The sequence below is a fragment of the Peromyscus leucopus genome, chromosome 2 (assembly GCF_004664715.2).
Source record: "Peromyscus leucopus breed LL Stock chromosome 2, UCI_PerLeu_2.1, whole genome shotgun sequence".
NCBI lineage: Eukaryota > Metazoa > Chordata > Mammalia > Rodentia > Cricetidae > Peromyscus > Peromyscus leucopus.
In genome coordinates this window covers 37217122-37230633 of record NC_051064.1, presented here as the reverse complement: position 1 = coordinate 37230633, position 13512 = coordinate 37217122, and the positions used below count along the sequence as shown (strand labels likewise).

The window sequence follows — 13512 nt, the reverse complement described above, 5'->3', positions numbered from 1 at the left end:
AAGAAAGTCACACACACTATGCTGTTGTGTATCTGCAAGTGTTTTTACATTCATTCTTCACAATAAATTTACACATTAAAAAAGTGTCAGAGATTCACAATGTACCCAGCTTGCTTGATGCAATGTGGCTGCTGGGGGTGATAGAACTTTCTAATTCCAAACAACAACAACAACAACACAACATAATTATTAGGTAAGATGTTGAACGGCTATAGAAGCTTCATGGCTCCGAAAGTTTTATTTTATAGTTAAGATTACATTTAATTAGAAGAATTTATTTATTGTTAATGTATTATTTATTATTATATGGATCTGATGTCTTTGGCAAGGCTAATAGTCTGGCCTTCTTGTCACATCTCTCTCTCTCTCTCTCTCTCTCTCTCTCTCTCTCTCTCTCTCTCTCTCTCTGTATTTGCGTGGGTGTGCGCCTATGTCTGTGTGTCTGTGTGAATGTGTGAGTATACATACTCACATGCACACACAGCAAGTGTGTGTAGAGGTTAAACGACAGCCTATGAATGTCACTTCTTCCTTCCCACCATGTATGTCCTAGGGCACGAGTTTAGGTCATTAGACTTAGCAGCAAATACATTTACCCACTGAATCATATTTCAGCCCTAAGTATTAATTTATATTTTAGGATTTTCCCATTTGTTCCATGGTCTCACTTTCCCTTGCATTTATTACAATACAATGAAAGGTAATTAAAATAATGAACCTACACACTTTTATTCTAGTATCTTTGTGCATATTAGTAGAAGAAAAAAAATCTTATATTCCTACCCAGTCACTTTTTTAACCTTTATAATCATTTTCCCTAATTCTAAATTTGTTTAAATGTGCTGTAAATGGGTCCTATATCATTCTCCTCTGCTACCCATTATGGAATTGTCAAAGCTTTTTCACATTTGACATCTTTTTTTCTGTTTTTTTTTTTTTGTTTTGTTTTGTTTTGTTTTTTTCTGACAAACCTGGGAAACAGGAACCAGAACTTCCCAAGATGACAGTGTAGGGAATATCAGCCATGTTTACCTAAGAAAGAATACAGAATATAAAATTTTCATCATTATCTTGACACATTTAACCTAACAGTAAATGTTTAACATTTTTATCTGGTTTTCTTTCCTTTTCCTCTCAATAGTTTTGGGTGGTATGGGAGAGCTATTTCTAAATCCATTGTGCTAGTGGTCAATGGGAATCATCTAGGAAGGTTACGAGATTTCAGAAGTGTGTGGTTGGCTTTGAAATTGAAATTATTCCTATTTGACATTTCTACATCAAATACTACTACTTGAGCTTTTGAAGCACAACTGGATTTACTTTCCTATGGCAGATAACACTCAGTGACACACAGACAGACATTTAGTTAGAGTGGTATAACTGTGGAGGATTGTAGATAGGCCTATATCATCACGCCTATTGTAAACAGTGTGTATATATTTATATCTGTTTTTATAGATGAGTATTCCAGATGAACACTGGAAGTCCATGTGCATTTCTCCTGCCTATCAGATCAATTTTTTGAGACCTAAGTAGCTGTGCACTTTGCAGCTGAACTTCCATTTAGTTCATGCAAGTCAAGGTGCGGTTTGAATGAAGTTATGTTCTGCGAACAGTTATTACTCAGGCTTTACAAGGATGGTTGAAACTCAGTTTTCGCAGATACTGTTCTTTCCTTCTATTGTGACCTCTGCCTTTATTATCAGTGACTGTTGCAAGATGTTGAACTCACAAAAGGAAACTGACTGGACGGGGACCAAGTCCCGTATAGAAACACCAGTACCTCACTCTTTCCAATACAGATGTTGTTCTCTCGAGGTAAAGGCTCCAGATTGGGTCAACCAGAGTTCATATTATATTATTTTAATGTAGCCTTATATAGTTCCACTCATTGGCAGTATTGCTCAACTGATTTTAAATGTCATAGAGAATCATGTAGATGAATTTCTAAACAGTCTTATTAAATAGGAAACATGGAGCTAAATACAGAGGTGCAAGCCGTATCGATCAGAGCAATAGCCACCAACTAGCCTTAGCTCACCATGTCACTGTAGCTTCCCAAGAGAGCCGAACCCACAACCCTGAGATTAAGAGTCTCATGCTCTACCGACTGAGACAAAGGAACAAACCACTAGATTAAACATAGATGCCAGGCAGTGGTGGCACACACCTTTAATCCCAGCACTTGGGAATCACGCACATTTAGAATCATTTAGTTGAATATATAACGAGGGTTAGGTTGTTTGGTAAATGAAAATTCCCCAATGCTTAAAATATACAAAGAAGTTGTGGTCTGTTGCCAGTGCTAATGTGTTTGCCATCCTTGTTGGAGCCTTTGTCCAACTGGGCTGTGAAAAAGTATTGCCACTACCATGTCTATTATTTTGCTGTTCTTACATTTCTCTTGTTTCTTTCGTGAAAGACAGATGACTCTTCTAGGAGCCTGTTTTGTTTTGGGATTTTTGTTTGTTTGTTTGTTTGTTTGTTTTATCTAGTTCTTATTTTAAAACTGCCTGAGGAGAACCCTTTGAAGAAGCTCCCTGACTTCCTAAGCCATTAGCAGACACCTTGGAAACTTGTGACACATTAATGCTGCTGCTCCACCTCCACCCTAGTGCCCACCCCACCCCCTCTCCCAGAGGAGAAAATGGATACTTGGAGGTCATAGTGTGGGCTCCTTTTCCCTGCTGTTTCTTTTTGTTGTTGTTGTTTTCTCATTTTTTTAATTAAGAAATTTTCTACTCACCATACATACCACCCCCAGATCCCACCTCCTTCCTCCTCCCTACTCCTAGCCCTCCCTCCCAAGCCACCCCACATCCCCACATCCCCACATCCTTCAAAATCAAGGTCTCCCATGAGGAGTCAGCAGAGCCCAGCACACTGAACCAAGGCAGGTCCAAGTCCTGCCACACAAGGCTGCGCAAGGTGCCACACCACAGGCACTGGGCTCCCAAAAGCCTGCCCATGCACCAGGGATGGATCCTGACTCACCCCGCCCCCTGCCCGGGTGTTGAGCTAAACAACCATCTCCCATATCCCAGAGGGCCTAGTCAATTCTCATGGGGGCTCCACAGCCACTAGTCCACAGTTCATGGGCTTCCACTAATGTGGCCGGCCATCTCTGCTCTGCATGTCTTTCCGTCATGATCTCCACGTCCCCCACCTGTGGAATCCCTCCTCTCTCCCATCGACTGGATTCCCGGAGCTCAGCCTGGCGCCTGGCTGAGGATCCCTGCATCTGCCTCCATTTGTCATTAGGTAATGCTCTATGATAATGACTAGACCGGTCACCAGAGTAGACCAGTGGTCCAGTCCAGGCACCCCCTCGATCACTGCCAGCAGTCCAAGGTGGGTTCATCCCTGTGGATTCCTGAGAGCTTCCCCAGCACCCTGCCTCTTCCTACTTCCATGATGTCTTCATCTATCACAGTATCTCCTTCCCTGCTCTTGCACTCCGTCCCCACTCCAGCTCGACCCTCCCATTTCCATATGTTCTCCACCCCCATTCCTTGCCCTCCACCACCCCCCAAATGGCAATCTTACCAGAAGCAATCTACAGATTCAATGCAATTCCCATCAAAATCCCAACACAATTCTCCACAGACCTGGAAAGAACAATACTCAACTTCATATGGAAAAAAAAAAAAAAAAAAAAACAGGATAGCTAAGAGAATCCTGTACAATAAAGCAACCTCTGGAGGGATCATGATCCCTGACTTCAAGCTCTACTATAGAGCTACAGTAATAAAACAGCTTGGTACTGGGCTCAGTGTATCTGGTTTTATATTGAGGTCTTTGGTCCATTTGGAGTTGAGTTTTGTGCAGGATGATAAGTATGGAGTTATTTGTATTTTTATAAATGCAGCCATCCATTTTGACCAGTACCATTTGTTGAAAATTAGGTGTCCATAGGTGTGTGGATTTCTGTCTGGGTCTTCAATTTGATTGCCTTGATCAACATGTCTGTTTGGGGACCAGTACACTATTTTTATTTTTTATTACTATAGCTTTGTAGTACAGTTTGAAATTGGAGATACTCATACCTCCTGCAGTTCTTTTATTGTTCAAGATTTTTTTAGCTACCCTAGATTTTTGTGTCTTTTCTTATGAAGCTGAATATTGTCCTTTCAAGGTCTGTGAGGAATTGTATTGGAATTTTAATGTGAATTGCATTGAATCTGTAGATTGATTTAAGTAGGATGGCTGTTTTTATTATATTAATCATACTTATCCATGAGCATGGGAGATCTTTCCATGTTCTAATATCTTCTTTAATTTCTTTCTTAAATGACTTGAAGTTTGTATTAGACAAATCTTTCACTTGCCTCGTTAGAGGTACCCCAAAATATTTTATATTATTTGAAGCTATTGTAAAAAGTGTTGTTTCCCAGATTTCTTCCTCAGATCATTTGTCATTTGTGTAAAGAAAGACTGCTAATTTTTGTGAATTAATTTTGTATCCAACTACTTTGCTGAAGGTGTTTATCTGCTGTATGAGTTTCCCAGTGGAATTGCTAGGGTCACTTATATATACACTGTCATGCCTTTAGTTGTTTTATTGTCCTAGCTAAGACTTCAAGTACTATATTGAATAGGTATGGAGAGAGTGAACAACCTTGTCTTGTTCCTGATTTTCATGGAATTGCTTTGAGTTTCTCTCCATTTAAGTTGATATTGGCTACGGGCTTGCTGTAAACTTTATTATGTTGAGGTATGTCCTTTGTATCCCTGATCTCTTCAGGACTTTTATCATGAAGGGGTGTTGGGTTTTGTTAAAGGCCTTTTCTGTATCTAATGAAAATGATCATGTGTGTTTTTTCCACAGTTTTTTAAAATGTATATTGGATTATATTTATCAATTTACATTTGTTGAACCAGCCTACTTGATCATGGTGGATGATCTTTTTGATGTGTCTTGGATTCAGTTTGTAAACATTTTTGCGTGTATGTTCATGAGGGAATTCGGTCTGCAATTCTCTTTGTTGATTCTCTATGTGTTTTGGATATCAGGGTAACTGTAGCCATATAAAATGAATTGGGCAATGATCCTTCTGTTTTGGTCTTCTGGAATATTTGAGGAATAATGGCATTAACTCTTCTTCAAAAGTCTGGTAAGTGTGTTAAGCCCTCTGGCCCTGGACTTTTTGGTTGGGAGATTTTAATGACTACTTCTATTTCATTAGGAGTTATAGTTATGTTTAAATTGTTTATATGCTCAAGATTTAACTTTGGTAAATTATATGAATCAAGGAATTTACCATTTATTTTAGATTTTCCAGTTTGGTGGAATATAGGTTTTTAAAGTATGTCTGGATATCCTCAGTGTCTGCTGTTCTGTTCTCCCTTTCATTTTAATTTTGTTAATTTGGATTTTGCATCTCCACTTCTTAGTTAATTTGGATAGATAATAAAATAATAAATGTTATTTATTATTCCATAAATAATAATATTTATTGATTTTCTCAAAGAACCAACTCTTTGTTCCACTGATTCTTGGTTTCATTTAGTTGCTTGTTTCAATTTCATAGATTTTAGGCATGAATTTGGTTATTTCTTGCCATCTACTTTTTTTGGGTGTGATTTTTTTGTTGTTCTAAAGCTTTTAGATGTGCTCTTAAGTTGTTAATATGACATCTCTCCATTTTTTTTAATGTAGGCACTTCGTGCTAAAACTTGCCTTTTAGAACAACCTACATTATATTCCGTAAGTTTGAGTATGTTTTTTATTCATTTTCATTGAATTCTAGAAAGTCTTTAAGTTCTTTCTTGACCCATTTTTCATTCAGAAGAAACTTGTTCAGTTTCCGTGAATTTGTAGGCTTTCTGTTTCTTTCTGTCGTTGTTGAGATCCAGCTTTAATCCATGGTCTGGTAGAATTCAGGGTATTATTTCAATTTTCTTTTATCTGTTGAGATTTGCTTTGTGTCCCAGTATGTGGTCAGATTTGGAGAAGGTTCCATGAGGCGCTGAGAAGAAGGTATATTCTCTAGTGTTTGGGTGAAATGTTCTGTAGATATCTGTTAGGTCCATTTGGGTCATAACACCTGTTAGCTCCAATATTTCTCTGTTTAGTTTTTGTCTGAATGACAAGGCCATTGGTGAGAGTTGGGTATTGAAGTCTCCCACTGTCAATGTGTGAAGGTGAATGTTAAGCTATAGTAGTGTTTCTTTTACAAACATGGGTGTAACACAAATTTCTAAACGGTCTGATTAATAAAACAAAACAAAAACTCAGAGCCAGATATTGGAATGAATGCTGAAAGATCAGAGAAACAGAACAAGCCACAGCCAACCTTACCAACTCCTCCGCCTCCAGAGTGTGAGTTCCTGTTTTCTCATGCCTTACATACCTTTCTCTGCCCTGACATATTACTGCCTGGGATTAAAGGCGTGTGTCCTTCCCAAGCAAAAACATGAGATCTCAAGTGCTGGGATTAAAGGTGTGTGCCACCATGCCTGGCTCTGTTCCCAGTGTGGCCTTGAACTCACAAGAATGGATTCTGTTTTCACACCTATTCTATTTGTCTGTATCTTTTTTGTGTGTGGAATTGAGATCAGTGATATTGAGAATTGTCAATTCCTGTTTTGTTGCTGTGGTGGTGGTGGTGGTGGTGTGTGTGTGTGTGTGTGTGTTTTCTCTCTTGACTTCGCTGGTCTGGGATTATTTATTCCCTGTGTTTTCTTGTTTGCAGTTAACTTCTTCAGCTTGGAGTTCACCCTCTGGTGCCTTTTGTATGGCTGGATTTATAGGTGGATATTGCTTAAATTTGTTTTCATGGTCTTATTTTCTCCATCTATGGTGATTAAAAGTTTTGGTGGCTGTAGTAGTCTGGGCTGGCATTTGTGGTCTCATAGAGACTGCAGTGAATCTGTCCAGGCCCCGATGGCTATTGGAGTCTCTATTGAGAAGTCAGGTATTATTCTAATAGGTCTGCCTGTGTATGTTATTTTGTCTTTTACCTTGCAGATTTTAATATTCTTTCTTTGTTTTGTGCATTTAGTGTTTTGATGATTATGTGCTGAGGGGACTTTTCTTTCTGGTCTAGTCTATTTGATGTTCTGTATGCGCCTTGTACTTTGATAGCATCTCCTTCTTTATGTTAGGGAAATATTCTTCTATGATTTTGTTGAAATATTTTTTGTACCTTTGACCTTTTTCTCCTTCCTTTAATTCCTTTTATTCTTACATTTGGTCTTTTCATAGTGTCTCAGATTTCCTGGGTGTTTCATACCAGGAGATTTTTAGATTTAACATTTTCTTTGACCAAGGTATCCATCTTCTACCGTGTCTTTAATGTCCAAGATTCTCTCTTCCATCTCTTGTATTCTGCTAGTGAAGCTTGCCTTTGACGTTCCTGTTCAAGTACCTAAACTTCTCATTTCCAGATTTCCCTCAGTTTGGGTTTTCTTTATTGAGCCTATATTCACTATCAGGTCTTGAGTGGTTTCATTGCCTTCCACTGTTTGCGTTTTTCATGTATTTCTTTAAGGGTTTTATTTGTTTCCTCTCTAAGGACTTCTATCATGCTCATGAGGGCTGTTTTAAGGTCTTTTTCTCATGCTTCAGCTATGGTGGAATATTAAGGGCCTACTGTGATAGGATTGCTCGGCCCTAGTGGAAACATATTGCCCTGGCAGTTATTGACTGTTGTTTTTATTTGTTTGGTTTTGGTTTTGTTTCAATTTTTAGAGACAGGATTTCTCTGTGTATCCCTGGCTGTCCTGAAATTTGCTCTATAGACCAGGCTAGACTCAAACTCAGAGATCCACTGGCCTTTGCCTCCTGAGTGCTGGAATTAAAGGCATGCATCATCACTGCCTGGCCTGTGTTTTTACACTGACATCTAGGTATCTGGGGTTGGTAATTGTTATTCTAGGTGCTGATGTCTGGACTTGTCTTTATTGGGTGGATGTTTTGTTCACTGTGTTTTGTTTCCTATCTGGTTCACAGGAGAATGGTGGCTGTGTGTTGCCTGTAGAAAAATCTTATGGAGTCCCAATAAGTGTGGGCATTGGGGGTTCCAGGTAAAATGTGTTTCTCAGTATTGAGTTTGAGACTTAGGAATAGGCTGAAAACGGTGGAGGGGCTTGCAAGAGGAAGGAAAGTAAGGTGATCCACCAGGATCTGCTTAGTTAATCCCCTGGGAATGGGGGCACAGAGTGAGAAGTCAGAGCAGAAGGTCTGCTACAGAGCTGGAAATGAGACTGGGTAATTGGACTTGGAAGAATGGATGGAGAGGTGAAAATCTGTCATTAATCTATTTGTTTTCCTGGTCAGAGTGGCCTGTGAATTCCCATGGAGTGCCTGCTGGAGTTGGAGGCTGGAACACAGCTAAGAGTGAGGGCAAGAAAGTTTGAAGGGGAAGATCAAAATGATCCACTGGAGATGAGTGCAGGACGGGAAGATCTGTGTGGTCCACTGGAGATGGGTGCAGGAGGGGAAGATCTGTGTGATCCACTGGAGATGGGTGCAGGAGGAGGAGATCTGTATGGGCCACTGGAGATGGGTACAGAAGGGGAAGATCTATGTGATCCACTGAAGATGGGTGCAGGGGGGAAGATCTGTGTGGTCCACTGGAGATGGGTTCAGGAAGGTAAAGTCTGTGTGATCTACTGGAGATGGGTGCAGGAGGGGGAGATTTGTGTGATCCACTGGAGATGGGTGCAGAAGGGGAAGATCTGTGTGATCCACTGGAGATGAGTGCAGGAGGGGGAGATTTGTGTGGTCCACTGGAGATGGGTGCAGGAGGGGGAGATTTGTGTGATCTACTGGAGATGAGTGCAGGAGGAGGAGATTTGTGTGATCTACTGGAGATGAGTGCAGGAGGGGAAGATCTGTGTGATCTACTGGAAAGGGGTTCAGGAAGGTAAGGTCTGTGTGATCCACTGGAGATGGGTGCAGGATGGGAAGATCTGTGTGGTCCACTGGAGATGGGTGCAGGAGGGAAGGAGGCTGCAGCAGGTATTCCGCTGCCACACTGCTGGGGATGAGACTGGAGGATCTGATTTGGAGGAGCAGAAGGAGAGATGAAGATCTGCAGTTATCTACCTGCTTTCCTGGCAGGAGTCGCCAGCAGGAGCTGGGGCTGGGACAAAGCAACAAGTAGGGACAGGAATGTTAGGAGGGGAAGGTCTGTGGGAGCCATAGGAGATGAGGTTGCAGGGAGGCTGCCACGGGTGATTTTGCTGCAGAACTGGGGATGAGACTGGGAGATTGGACTTGGAGGGATGGAGGGAGTGGTAAAGGTCTGTAGTTAGCCCACCTGCTTCTCCAGCAGGAGTGGCCTCTGAGTTCCCAGGGAGTGAGTGCCTTGTTGGAGGTTTTCCACCTAAATGTCACATCGGTAGTTCAAACTTCATATATCACAACATGCTATAAGGGTGTGGTTGATCCGCTTGTTTCTATAAATTTGAGTGTTGTTTTAGATATCCAACTTGAGTAGAGTCAGCTTCACAAGTATCTCACACCTGGGTCTCTTTTCTATCACTGAAATTATTGTCTTTCATTAGACACTCACCATTCTTATTTAAACGTTTATTTATTTATTTATTTATTTATTTATTTATTTATTTATTATGTATACAGTGTTTCATTATAGATGGTTGTAAGCTATCATGTGGTTGCTGGGAATTGAACTCAGGACCTCTAGAAGAATAGCGAGTGCTCTTAACCTCTGAGCCATCTCTCCAGCCCCAAGACATTCACCATTCTTGCTAAAAGAGTTGCTCCTAAATGGGTTTCATGTTTCTAGCCTCTCTTCATGCCAAGCCATATTCCCTTGAGTATCATTTTCTTTCCAAGGGAAGGGAGGCAGCATTTCCAGAGGGCCTGTCAGTTTTTATAAGGTTCACATTTCCACTCTGCTGAGTGGCCCTTTCAGCTGGGTGGCATTGTTTTCTTTTTACAGATGGAGGAGTTTAAATTCAGAACTAGTATGTTGCTTAAATTTAGAAATGTCCACTAGCTACCTGTTGGTATGTCTCAATACATTAGTACATCTCAGTATATTAGTTTACCTACAAAGTCTTTATTCTTATCTCCATGGCTGGGCCTACTCTTTCCCAGCCAAGCTGCCTTTTGCAGGATCCTAAGGCAGAGGTTGTATATGGGAACTTGCCATAAGAGAAGTCCTGGTAATAGGAGATCCTCAGTAGCAAGCAAAGGCTTTAAGTTTTCTTTTTTAAAAAATAACATTTTTATTAAGAGATTTTCTATTCATTTTACATACCAACCACAGATTCCCCTGTCCTCCCTCCTCCCAAGTCTCAGCCTTCCCTCCCAACCCACCCCCGATTCCCATCTCCTCCAAGGCAAGGTCTCCGATGGGGAGTCAACAGAGCCTGTATAGGGGACCCCCAGGCAGTGGGATCAGGACCTGTCCCTAGTGCATGAGCCAGGTTTTTGGAACCTAGTGCCTATGGTGAGACACTGTGCAGCCTTGATGCAGGGAGGAGGGGCTTGGACTTGCCTTAACTGAATGTACCAGGCTCTGCTGACTCCCCATGGGAGACCTTGCCTTTAAGTTCTCTTTAAACTGTGCCTTGGTGGTAGGGGTGAATAAAACACAGATGCACAGACACCCGCAACCACACACACACACACACACACACACACACACACACACACACACACACACACGTTCCTCTCTTGAGAATGCCATAGATCAGGGGTGTTAACTGTTGGATTCATGTTGTGTGCCCTGAAATTGACCCATTAGAAGTTACGTGCTTTGCCAAGGTTGCCATCTTTTGTCATTAGCTTTCTAAAGGGAAAGAATTCTGTAAGGTTTGTACCTCTTACCAAAGCTGACACATTCCATTGCCCAATTAACAGTAGTGCCCTTGGTTTCACCAGGTCTCACAGCTTTTCTAATGACATGCGACTAAAACGCAGTAATAAAAAGAGCATCCTGTAGGCTGTTCCAATAAAACCACCAAAGCAATGATTGGAACAGACTGCCACTACCTCTTTCTAGGCAGCAGGTGGCAGTGTGAATCCACCAAAAGTCAGTAATTCATTTAAAGCAAAAAATCAGGAAAAATGGAAAGAAAAATTATTTATTTTGCTACATATTAGTCTTCTGACCCAATCAGTAAAAAAGTCATTATTCACACCACACTGGGCAATATGCATTGTAATTTTTAACAAATAATAGGAAACTGTTAATGTGCTCACAGGAAATGCAGTTTTGTCTCGGGCTTCTATGGTCATTTATCACTGCACTTTGTGAAATCACTCATTTGTTCTAATTTGAATGTAAATGACTCTAAGGTTTTACAAATAAGGTGACAGACTCACATAAATGTAATTGCAGGGTTCATCTCCTTCTTTTTATATATCACTCATTAGGTTATGAATTAAATACATCGTATTAAACCAGGGGCATGTCCAATGATGATATTGTAATGGCAAATTACTCTATGCTATTAGAGGTGTATTTTTTATTCATGGACATTAATTTGTCATTAAGCGGCATTAGTTTAGCACTTTTATGTGAAAGACGTGACCTGCAAGAGGAGACATGCTGCTGGGTTCTGAGAGGAGAGGACTCAAGGGGCATAGGTAGAGCCTTTTATCTCTGTGAGGAAACATGCAGAGTGTTTTGTTCTGTTTTCTTCTATTACAAATATTGCATAAGTCACTTCCTCACACTGAAGGTGTTCTGTATAGTACTCATACCTGGATAATCTAGTAAATAGAACCTCGATTCTTGCTACTAGTCTTTGGGTAGCTGAGAACTAACCTGGAGAGATGGCAGTGCCCCAACCCACGCATCCCCTATCTCATCCCTTGTACATGCTTATTCTTTATCCTTCATCTTCATGTGCTTGTACGCTTAATGGACCACAGAGACAGTTGGGAATTTTCTTTCTTTGGTGAACGTATACAGATTTAAAGATTTTTATTCTCTCATGAGAGTTTTGGGGAGATTTCTGTTCCTGTTTTTATAAATAGCAGTCTTATGGTTTCTCTTTTAAGAAAAGATTTTTTCTGGTTCCAACATCAGGAAGCACTGATCTCTGAGACACCATCTCCAAGACTGATAGTCTCTTCAGGCAGATTTGAATCATCCTCCACAGGGTACACTATGCTTAGAAAATGCTTTTCCCTGCTTTTACCCTGGGAGATTTGGGGTACAAAACCTAGGACCTCATCTCCCACCAATTTCAGATTTTTCTCCCTTCCTCCATATTATATGAACTCAATATGTGTTGAGGGGACAAAAGTTAGCCTTCATTCATTAATTTATCTGCTTTTTATTGTTAATATGTTAAATAATGGTGTGAAAATTGTATAAGTAGCTTTCTATTACTTTTAAATACATTTTAATACATTTTGTTTAGTTGGAAATACTTCCGACAGTGACTGAACTTGACAGTGAGGAGCTTATATATTATTATAACGGATTACTATTTCTTAAACTAAATAATGCGACAATGACTTATTGGAGGTGATGTCTTCTAAATAATATATTATTTTAAATTTAATTATTAAATTAGCTGTATTACCTAAATATATAGTGGGTATTCTGTATAAAATAATTTATCCTCAAGGTTGAAAAGTTATAACCCATATTCATTTTTCTCTAATGCTGAGCTATTTTTTTCTTATTAGGGAAGACAAATGATTTACTCACATATATATTTAATACGGCCATAGTCCAATGCACTAACTGCATGCCATTCTATGCTTCCCTTGAGATGGTACCTTTGTGTTTGGAGTATATTAAAGTATAACTTTTGGAAAATATATTACGAATAGTTTAATCTTTTGGATTCTTTTTCAGTGAAAATAATCAGGAAGGCTAGAAATGTATCAACCCCAAGTCATAGCCAACTACTAATTATTTGTTCTAATCAAGAATATTTGCCACCTAGCACAAGTAATCCAGAATATCAGATTTGCCAAATATCATTCATATTTGGCTCCAGAAATGCATCATAAGATCTTCAGTAGCCATTTCTGGGTCCCAATTAATTTTTTTTCATATGCTATTGTGTTGGCTTTCATTCTTAAAGCCCGTCTCGAAGGATGCCAGCAATTGACAGCCGTAAGGCCTGCTGTCTGCTGGGAGAATCATTTCAGCATTTTAATTTGTTATTTGGGTAATCTTCTTTGTGAGTTTTTAAAGGGAGGGAAGAAATCTTGAAGGATTTTTTTTTTTAATATCTGTAGTTTCCATTTTAAGCTAGGCAACAAACAAAACCAGAAACACTCTACCCACCCACCCCAAAAATCTGATTTTGTGCATGCATTTTTCTCAAAAAATAAAAATTCTTCCAATATCTTATGGATGCTGTAGTTCAGAATCAACAATGTATGTATCTCATTTTCTTCCATTATTACTACTTGAAATTAGGGGTGGTTCAAATGAAATCTTTGCTTCATTTGAGACAGTCATTCTCGTATCCATCTTCCAACTGTAAATATTTACACTCAATGAGATGTGTGTCCTCTTCTCTGATACTCACACACCTTCAGCTCCTCATTACAGCCTTTTGCCTCCT

The 13512-nt window shown here is 39.9% G+C and overlaps 1 protein-coding gene across 2 annotated transcripts in view; it reads left to right on the top strand.

Moving 5' to 3' along the window:
• Window positions 1-13512, top strand: part of Klhl32 (kelch like family member 32) — a 225564-nt gene that overhangs the window by 128551 nt on the left and 83501 nt on the right. The gene's annotated exons all lie outside the window — the stretch shown is intronic.